General features: G+C 38.7%; 2 long non-coding RNA genes across 2 annotated transcripts; both read left to right on the top strand.

Moving 5' to 3' along the window:
- Window positions 1–1,125: 1,125 nt before the first annotated feature.
- LOC129738511 (uncharacterized) lies at window positions 1,126–2,279 on the top strand. The gene is made up of 3 exons (XR_008735527.1): window positions 1,126–1,284; window positions 1,355–1,842; window positions 1,908–2,279. It is a non-coding gene; the product is annotated as an uncharacterized LOC129738511 (long non-coding RNA).
- A 4,665-nt stretch (window positions 2,280–6,944) lies between these two features.
- LOC129738510 (uncharacterized) lies at window positions 6,945–8,126 on the top strand. The gene is made up of 3 exons (XR_008735526.1): window positions 6,945–7,131; window positions 7,202–7,689; window positions 7,755–8,126. It is a non-coding gene; the product is annotated as an uncharacterized LOC129738510 (long non-coding RNA).
- Window positions 8,127–9,501: the final 1,375 nt, after the last annotated feature.

Genomic DNA, 9,501 nt, shown 5'->3' on the forward strand with positions numbered 1-9,501 from the left:
TGATTGATACTTCAGGTTGCTCTGTGAAGGACAAAACGACGAAGGGGCGCGTGTGGGAGAACGAAGCACACCATATCAATTTCTTCACACGCTCATTTTCATTAACCATTTTATATGGTTACTTAATTAATTTTTTAATATTGTTGCTTTTGAATGAATTTTTGGAAAAACTGCAATCATGATGGAAGTTCTCATGTAAAAAATATTAAAAGGTTAAAAAAGTTGACATTGAGATATTTTTCCATTCGTTGCCATTTTCAAAGTGAAGAGCACGCACGTTGCCATTTTGAAGAAGCACGCATTTTATCGAGGAGTGAAAAAACATCGTTTTCGAAGCTCATTGAAGAGAAAACATTTTAACCAAGTTGGGCCATAGTGGTCTTAGGCATAAGTCGTGTAATATATGCACGCTCCTTTATTTTAACTCAAAATTAAGTACGACCGATGTTCAAAACATTGTTCGATTTTATGAACTTAAAGTTAAGCACTCTTTTTCCTCCTTGCGATGGTTTAAAACGGAATTCGAACTGCGAATTCAAAATTCATCCTTTTTTTTTCCTTCGGCGAGGGAGCAAAGCTGAGTTCGACCTTATGAACTAAAAATTGAACTCTCTTTGTTGGACTGAAAACACTTAGCGAGTTCAGTTCGAACCGGAACAGAAACCAACGAACACGTCGCAAAATTTTGTCGTTCCGGAACAATTACCGGAAGACTATGAAGGAACTTCATAACGGAATGCATGCTCACCGTGTCAGCGTAAAATTCTGTCCGTCATTGTTATCATACGGTGAGCGGCTTGGAATGTCCGGAAACTTCCGGATGTTGTGTACTTCCCGTAGGAAGTAACATCCGGAAGTTTTCTTTGACCGGGAGTGTCAAAACTTTTCACCGCTCCGTAATTGTACCGGATGCAATGCAATGTACCGGAACAGCAACATCTGGGTACAATAAATTTTTTCATCCTTTAATTCCCTGAAAAAAAAGCTACCCTCGAAAAAAAGGATAAATTCGAGTTCGGCTGCCGAACTTAGTATTGAGTATGCCTATCAGAACTTAGTTTTGCTATTGCCCAGTTGAACTCAAAGTTGAGGGCTGCCACCGAAGTGCTGTTTTGAACCAAAACTACTTAATTTTGAGTTTAAAAAAAGGAGCGTGAGTGCAAACAAAATAAAAATAACACTTTCTACGACAATACGACGGGTCGAATCCTTCAGGCATCTGGATGAAAAACATCATTTTCGGCAATCTAGTCTGCTGTCTGGATGTCTTCACCGAAATCGAACGTAAGTACATCAAATATTTATTAATGGTTCACATTCATGGTATTCAACACATTCCTTTTTCTATTTGTAGGATTATCTTGATCGCTTTCAGCCAAAAAACAATCATTATCAGCTGCAAGCCTCTCCGGCACAGTCTAGTGAAGCCTCCCTGAAAGAGGTTCGAACTACCTTCATTCAACATCGCTCGCAGGCTTCCGAACAGGCACAGGACAAGAAATGCAGACTGGGTTGCAACATACAACACGGTGGCGAAGTGGTGCTAGAATTTATCGATTACAAGGCCCACTAGCGAGAGGATTGTGTTCGTTAGGTTCCATCCGAATGATGGGGAAAAGCTGTACCAGTAAAGGACGAATCACTCGATCTACTCCCGGGCGAAGCGGACAGTATCTTCAGCTACGAAAGCCTGCCGAAGAAGCACTAGTAAAAGTACATGTACGCAGCTCGATTTGTCCAGATAGTCCGGGTGATGACCCCGAACGACTACAGCGATCGGGCCATGTTCCAGCTGATGGAAGCACACAAAAATTCGAAGCATGTTTTCGTAGTGGTAAAAATGTATTGAAAAATTAAATGAAAATTTAATTCAAAATTAATTTGATTTTTGATTTTGATTTTTACAGGGACAAAAATTGTAATATCCAATCATGAAAGAACGAACAGATAGCAACGGATCTACAGTGAAATCTCCGGAATGAGCTCTGCTTGCGAACGGCCGTACCAGTGACGTGCTGTATTCAAAATAATCATGACAGCGCCAATTTTCTCGACATTCAGTTCTCTTTTAGTGGCTCCGGAGGATCAGCCTTTGAAGTTGAACCGGTTCTTGATATTGTATTCGTTATTTTATATTCGCCTTGATAATTGATTCTGACCATTACACCTATGCGTGTAGACCAGGCCGACATTTCATTTACTAAACTAAAAATTGTAAAAATGAACATAGATACAAATTTAAAAATATATTTAACCGATCATTGGACTCTATGTTAGAATCATTGATACTCTATTCTTGCTGTCTTGACTCCATAGGTTATCCAGAGCAAATGTTGAATTATTTGAAACACATGGTTGGGAACCTTTTTGCCTTTCTTACAGAAAGGTATAGTTATCGGTCGATTTGGGAGATCCTTAATTATGGGTCTTAGATATACCTTTATAGGTACCTATCGAATCAGCTCGACGAGTTCAGACGATGTCAGTGTATTTGTATGTATTGGTGTGATTTTTTTATAAACTTTGTCACTACGTTTTTGCGAAACTGGGAAGTACAATAAAAATGACTTTTGTCTTAAAAAATTTGATTTTTTTCCCTCTTCAATGTATAAAAGAAAGAAAAAAAAACAAAATAGTTTGAAAAATAAATTTTCATAGTAATTATCATCAAATCATCACTCCAAAAAACGTGTCAATTCGGCTTGCTAGCCACAACCAGCAATCACTAAAATCAAGATTATCGTATATATGACGTCAAATTATACGTGACGTCATAGATACGCGCTTGCTATCTAAAAGTATGAACCTGTCGATGTGTGGAAGGGAGAACAGACAGGCTTCGCTCCCACTCAGGTTTGATGTCATCGTGACAGAAACCGTGTGGGAGGAAGACGACAGTTCAAAATTTCCCGGCCAAAAGGTTGTATTTCATTTTTTCATTTAAATGGTTCAGTTTGAAACCGAACCATTTCAAAAAATTTCGGAACCGAAGCTCCGAAATATTTAACATAAAAATGGTTTTCACCAAGGGGTACGACCCCAAAATTAATAAAGTCGTTGATGAGTACGTCGTGCCCACACTGCATGGTACGAAAGTGATTGATACTTCAGCTTGCTCTGTGAAGGACAAAACGACGAAGGGGCGCGTGTGGGAGAACGAAGCACACCATATCAATTTCTTCACACGCTCATTTTCATTAACCATTTTATATGGTTACTTAATTAATTTTTTAATATTGTTGCTTTTGAATGAATTTTTGGAAAAACTGCAATCATGATGGTAGTTCTCATGTAAAAAATATTAAAAGGTTAAAAAAGTTCAGTGTAAAGTGTTAAAGTTAAAGTGTAAAGTGTATTAAATCGGGAGATCGTCTGGAAAAGGTGTATCAAATGTTTTTCGACTAATTTCAAGCAAAAAAGTTTCAAACTTCTTACCGCTAACTGTTATGGTAAAAGTGTTTCGAATTCTAACGCACCCAGGTATTCCGCCTCTACCATGGTCGTCTGTTAACATCGTCGTCTGTCATTTTGTCGCTCAGATAAAAAATGAACCTCTGTGACTTGCAAGTACATCTGGAAAGTCACTCCAGGTTTGGCTCCCACCTGTCATGCTGGGATTTCTTTCCGGTACAATATTCAAACTTTAGTAGTATCAAAAACTTAAGAAATTCTTGCTGAAAAAATAATTATCATACATGGTGCTGGTTGTGGATGAAATAGCCTACCAACATTTTTCTACCGGATTCAAATCAGTCGTCCCCGTTTGGTAATCTGCATTGGGCTGTTTTGTACATTCTGCCAACTGCTTAATAGGTTTTGGTTTTTACTTTTCTAGCCACTGAAATAAGCTCTTTGCTTTTTTTATTTGCGTGCTCACAAATTTGCGTTGTTGCCAAAAAATTTTATACTGCCAATCGTGTTACTCGTTCATTGTTAACTTTTTTTGATCGTGCATATTCGAGAGTAACGTTTAGCATTAATTTGTTTGTTTTCAATGTTCACTTGGCTGAGCGTGCATATTCGAGAGTAACGCATGTAACGTGTTTACGTTTTGAAGAAAACATCAAAGTCCTGCATCACTAAACAGATTCATCTTTCGTCAAAATTGTCCGCGTTTACCACAACAACCAGCAACCGGGAAAGCCACAGGAACAACTGAACTGAATGCCGACAAGATACTTGAAACTTTTGGGACAACGATCAATCAGAAGGCCCCCAACGAGCCCTGCAAAGCACTCACCGATCTATGGTTCCAGCAGCTCAGCAACTTCTGCCGTTAACGATCCAGTGGTCCTTCCCCTTGTGGGCGCAATAACAATCAACCGTGCATCACACTGGACTGCCGCTCCTCGCTCACACAGCACCTCAGGCATGTCACACACAGCGCGGAGTATGCCCAGTTTCTCCACAAAATCAGCAGACCTCTGTACATCTGTACGCCAAACAACCACAAGGCGGCTGCACCGCACCTGTGCGAAGTATGACCAGGAAACTGAACTCAGCTGCACCACAATGTTTTTCCAATACGCAACCACTGTCGGTTCGTTCAGGCTTGCCCCAATCCAACAAAAATACTTATCGGTCCCTGTAGTAAATTCCCAAGCACTCAACCCTCCAAGTTTGCAACATCATTCCGTGCAGCACTGGACCACAAGGAGGCATGATAAACCAAGGTTCCCCCTGCTATTCCTGAATCGAAAAGGAATGCTCAATTCTGCGCTCGAAGGACTCGGCTGTAACAACTCTTCGAACTGCGCCATTCCGTGATGACAAGTGTAACAAACCCAGTTCTGCTATACACTTAACCTTCAACAGAACCAGATCAAGCTGCACTTGACTCCCAGTCATACCATGAAATTATAATGACATTTTTGGACAAAAGATACCACTGGTCAAATGATGAGCTCGAACTATCTATTCTTGAGTTAATTAATTGATGTTTTTATATTGTAATCTTTAATTTTATACTCATGTTCCTAATAGATTTTTAAAATATATTTTACTGATCATTGGACTCTATGCTAGAATTATTGATACTCTATTCTCGCTGTCTTCACTCCAACGTTTGTTCCCAGAGCAAACGCAAAATTATTTGAAACACATGGTTGGAGACCTTTTTGCCTTTCTTACAGAAAGGTATAGTTATCGGTCGATTTGGGAGATCCTTAATTATGGGTCTTAGATATACCTTTATAGGTACCTATCGAATCAGCTCGACGAGTTCAGACGATGTCAGTGTATTTGTATGTATTGGTGTGATTTTTTTATAAACTTTGTCACTACGTTTTTGCGAAACTGGGAAGTACAATAAAAATGATTTTTGTCTTAAAAAATTTGATTTTTTTCCCTCTTCAATGTATAAAAGAAAGAAAAAAAAACAAAATAGTTTGAAAAATAAATTTTCATAGTAATTATCATCAAATCATCACTCCAAAAAACGTGTCAATTCGGCTTGCTAGCCACAACCAGCAATCACTAAAATCAAGATTATCGTATATATGACGTCAAATTATACGTGACGTCATAGATACGCGCTTGCTATCTAAAAGTATGAACCTGTCGATGTGTGGAAGGGAGAACAGACAGGCTTCGCTCCCACTCAGGTTTGATGTCATCGTGACAGAAACCGTGTGGGAGGAAGACGACAGTTCAAAATTTCCCGGCCAAAAGGTTGTATTTCATTTTTTCATTTAAATGGTTCAGTTTGAAACCGAACCATTTCAAAAAATTTCGGAACCGAAGCTCCGAAATAATTAACATAAAAATGGTTTTCACCAAGGGGTACGACCCCAAAATTAATGAAGTCGTTGATGAGTACGTCGTGCCCACACTGCATGGTACGAAAGTGATTGATACTTCAGGTTGCTCTGTGAAGGACAAAACGACGAAGGGGCGCGTGTGGGAGAACGAAGCACACCATATCAATTTCTTCACACGCTCATTTTCATTAACCATTTTATATGGTTACTTAATTAATTTTTTAATATTGTTGCTTTTGAATGAATTTTTGGAAAAACTGCAATCATGATGGAAGTTCTCATGTAAAAAATATTAAAAGGTTAAAAAAGTTGACATTGAGATATTTTTCCATTCGTTGCCATTTTCAAAGTGAAGAGCACGCACGTTGCCATTTTGAAGAAGCACGCATTTTATCGAGGAGTGAAAAAACATCGTTTTCGAAGCTCATTGAAGAGAAAACATTTTAACCAAGTTGGGCCATAGTGGTCTTAGGCATAAGTCGTGTAATATATGCACGCTCCTTTATTTTAACTCAAAATTAAGTACGACCGATGTTCAAAACATTGTTCGATTTTATGAACTTAAAGTTAAGCACTCTTTTTCCTCCTTGCGATGGTTTAAAACGGAATTCGAACTGCGAATTCAAAATTCATCCTTTTTTTTTCCTTCGGCGAGGGAGCAAAGCTGAGTTCGACCTTATGAACTAAAAATTGAACTCTCTTTGTTGGACTGAAAACACTTAGCGAGTTCAGTTCGAACCGGAACAGAAACCAACGAACACGTCGCAAAATTTTGTCGTTCCGGAACAATTACCGGAAGACTATGAAGGAACTTCATAACGGAATGCATGCTCACCGTGTCAGCGTAAAATTCTGTCCGTCATTGTTATCATACGGTGAGCGGCTTGGAATGTCCGGAAACTTCCGGATGTTGTGTACTTCCCGTAGGAAGTAACATCCGGAAGTTTTCTTTGACCGGGAGTGTCAAAACTTTTCACCGCTCCGTAATTGTACCGGATGCAATGCAATGTACCGGAACAGCAACATCTGGGTACAATAAATTTTTTCATCCTTTAATTCCCTGAAAAAAAAAGCTACCCTCGAAAAAAAGGATAAATTCGAGTTCGGCTGCCGAACTTAGTATTGAGTATGCCTATCAGAACTTAGTTTTGCTATTGCCCAGTTGAACTCAAAGTTGAGGGCTGCCACCGAAGTGCTGTTTTGAACCAAAACTACTTAATTTTGAGTTTAAAAAAAGGAGCGTGAGTGCAAACAAAATAAAAATAACACTTTCTACGACAATACGACGGGTCGAATCCTTCAGGCATCTGGATGAAAAACATCATTTTCGGCAATCTAGTCTGCTGTCTGGATGTCTTCACCGAAATCGAACGTAAGTACATCAAATATTTATTAATGGTTCACATTCATGGTATTCAACACATTCCTTTTTCTATTTGTAGGATTATCTTGATCGCTTTCAGCCAAAAAACAATCATTATCAGCTGCAAGCCTCTCCGGCACAGTCTAGTGAAGCCTCCCTGAAAGAGGTTCGAACTACCTTCATTCAACATCGCTCGCAGGCTTCCGAACAGGCACAGGACAAGAAATGCAGACTGGGTTGCAACATACAACACGGTGGCGAAGTGGTGCTAGAATTTATCGATTACAAGGCCCACTAGCGAGAGGATTGTGTTCGTTAGGTTCCATCCGAATGATGGGGAAAAGCTGTACCAGTAAAGGACGAATCACTCGATCTACTCCCGGGCGAAGCGGACAGTATCTTCAGCTACGAAAGCCTGCCGAAGAAGCACTAGTAAAAGTACATGTACGCAGCTCGATTTGTCCAGATAGTCCGGGTGATGACCCCGAACGACTACAGCGATCGGGCCATGTTCCAGCTGATGGAAGCACACAAAAATTCGAAGCATGTTTTCGTAGTGGTAAAAATGTATTGAAAAATTAAATGAAAATTTAATTCAAAATTAATTTGATTTTTGATTTTGATTTTTACAGGGACAAAAATTGTAATATCCAATCATGAAAGAACGAACAGATAGCAACGGATCTACAGTGAAATCTCCGGAATGAGCTCTGCTTGCGAACGGCCGTACCAGTGACGTGCTGTATTCAAAATAATCATGACAGCGCCAATTTTCTCGACATTCAGTTCTCTTTTAGTGGCTCCGGAGGATCAGCCTTTGAAGTTGAACCGGTTCTTGATATTGTATTCGTTATTTTATATTCGCCTTGATAATTGATTCTGACCATTACACCTATGCGTGTAGACCAGGCCGACATTTCATTTACTAAACTAAAAATTGTAAAAATGAACATAGATACAAATTTAAAAATATATTTAACCGATCATTGGACTCTATGTTAGAATCATTGATACTCTATTCTTGCTGTCTTGACTCCATAGGTTATCCAGAGCAAATGTTGAATTATTTGAAACACATGGTTGGGAACCTTTTTCTTATATTGTAATCTTTAATTTTATAATCGTCTTCTTAATTGATTTTGATCGGTCTGTTTTTTTATGATCGATATACTTATGCGTTGATGATTATGATAAATGATAGATTCGAGAAAATGCGCTTCAAAGTTGGACAGGTGCTCAATTTTTCATATATTCTTTGTTTTTTATATAGTAATCTTTAATTATAAATTCATATTCCTAATTGATTTTGAAAATATATTTAACCCATCTTTGGACTCTATATCGGAATCGTTGATACTCTATTCTCGCCGTCTTCACTCAATAGGTTACCCAGAGCAATCGTTGAATTTTTGAAACATATGGTTGGGGACCTTTTTTGCCTTTCTTACAGAAAGGTATAGTTATCGGTCGATTTGGGAGATCCTTAATTATGGGTCTTAGATATACCTTTATAAGTACCTATCTAATCAGCTCGACGAGTTCTGATGATGTCTGTGTATTTGTGTGTATTTGTGTGAATTTTTGTAAACTTTGTTCTCGACGTTTTTGTGAAACTGAGCAGTACAATAAAAATGATTTTTATCTTGAACAATTTGTTTTTTTTTCTTCTACAACCTATAAAAGAAAGAAAAAATTACAAAATAGCTTGAAAAATTTTTTTTCATAGTAAATATCAAAAATCATCTCTCCAAAAAACGTGTCAATTTGGCTTGCTAGCCACAACCAGCAATCACTAAAATCAAGATTATCGTATATATGACGTCAAATTATACGTGACGTCATAGATACGCGCTTGCTATCTAAAAGTATGGATCTGTCGATGTGTGAAAGGGAGAACAGATTGGCTTCACTCCCACTCAGGTTCGATGTCATCGTGACAGGAACCGTGTGAGAGGAAGACAACAATTTTTCCATTTTAATGGTTCAGTTTGCAACCGAACCATTCCAAAAATTTCGGAACCGAAGCTCCGAATTATTAAACTTAAAAATGGTTTCCACCAAGGGGTACGACCCCGAAATTAATGAAGTCGTTGATGAGTACGTCATGCCCACACTGCATGGTACGAAAGCGATAATAACTTCGCCCAACATTATATTCAGGCACAGATTCCTCTGAGAAGGGAAAAACAACACGGGTACGCGGACGATGTATGCACATCCTCTCATCTTCTCACGTGCCGTTCGTGCTTACGAAGCTTTTTCTTAAGCAGCAACGACAGGAGAGTATTTCGCCCGTGGAAGCAAATTAAATCCAATAAGACAAATGCTACTGAATCCTCTCGAGCTTTAAGCTCTCGGGCTTGTTTTTTTGTTCCCTTT

This window comes from Uranotaenia lowii, chromosome 1, assembly GCF_029784155.1.
Source record: "Uranotaenia lowii strain MFRU-FL chromosome 1, ASM2978415v1, whole genome shotgun sequence".
In the NCBI taxonomy this organism is placed as follows: domain Eukaryota; kingdom Metazoa; phylum Arthropoda; class Insecta; order Diptera; family Culicidae; genus Uranotaenia; species Uranotaenia lowii.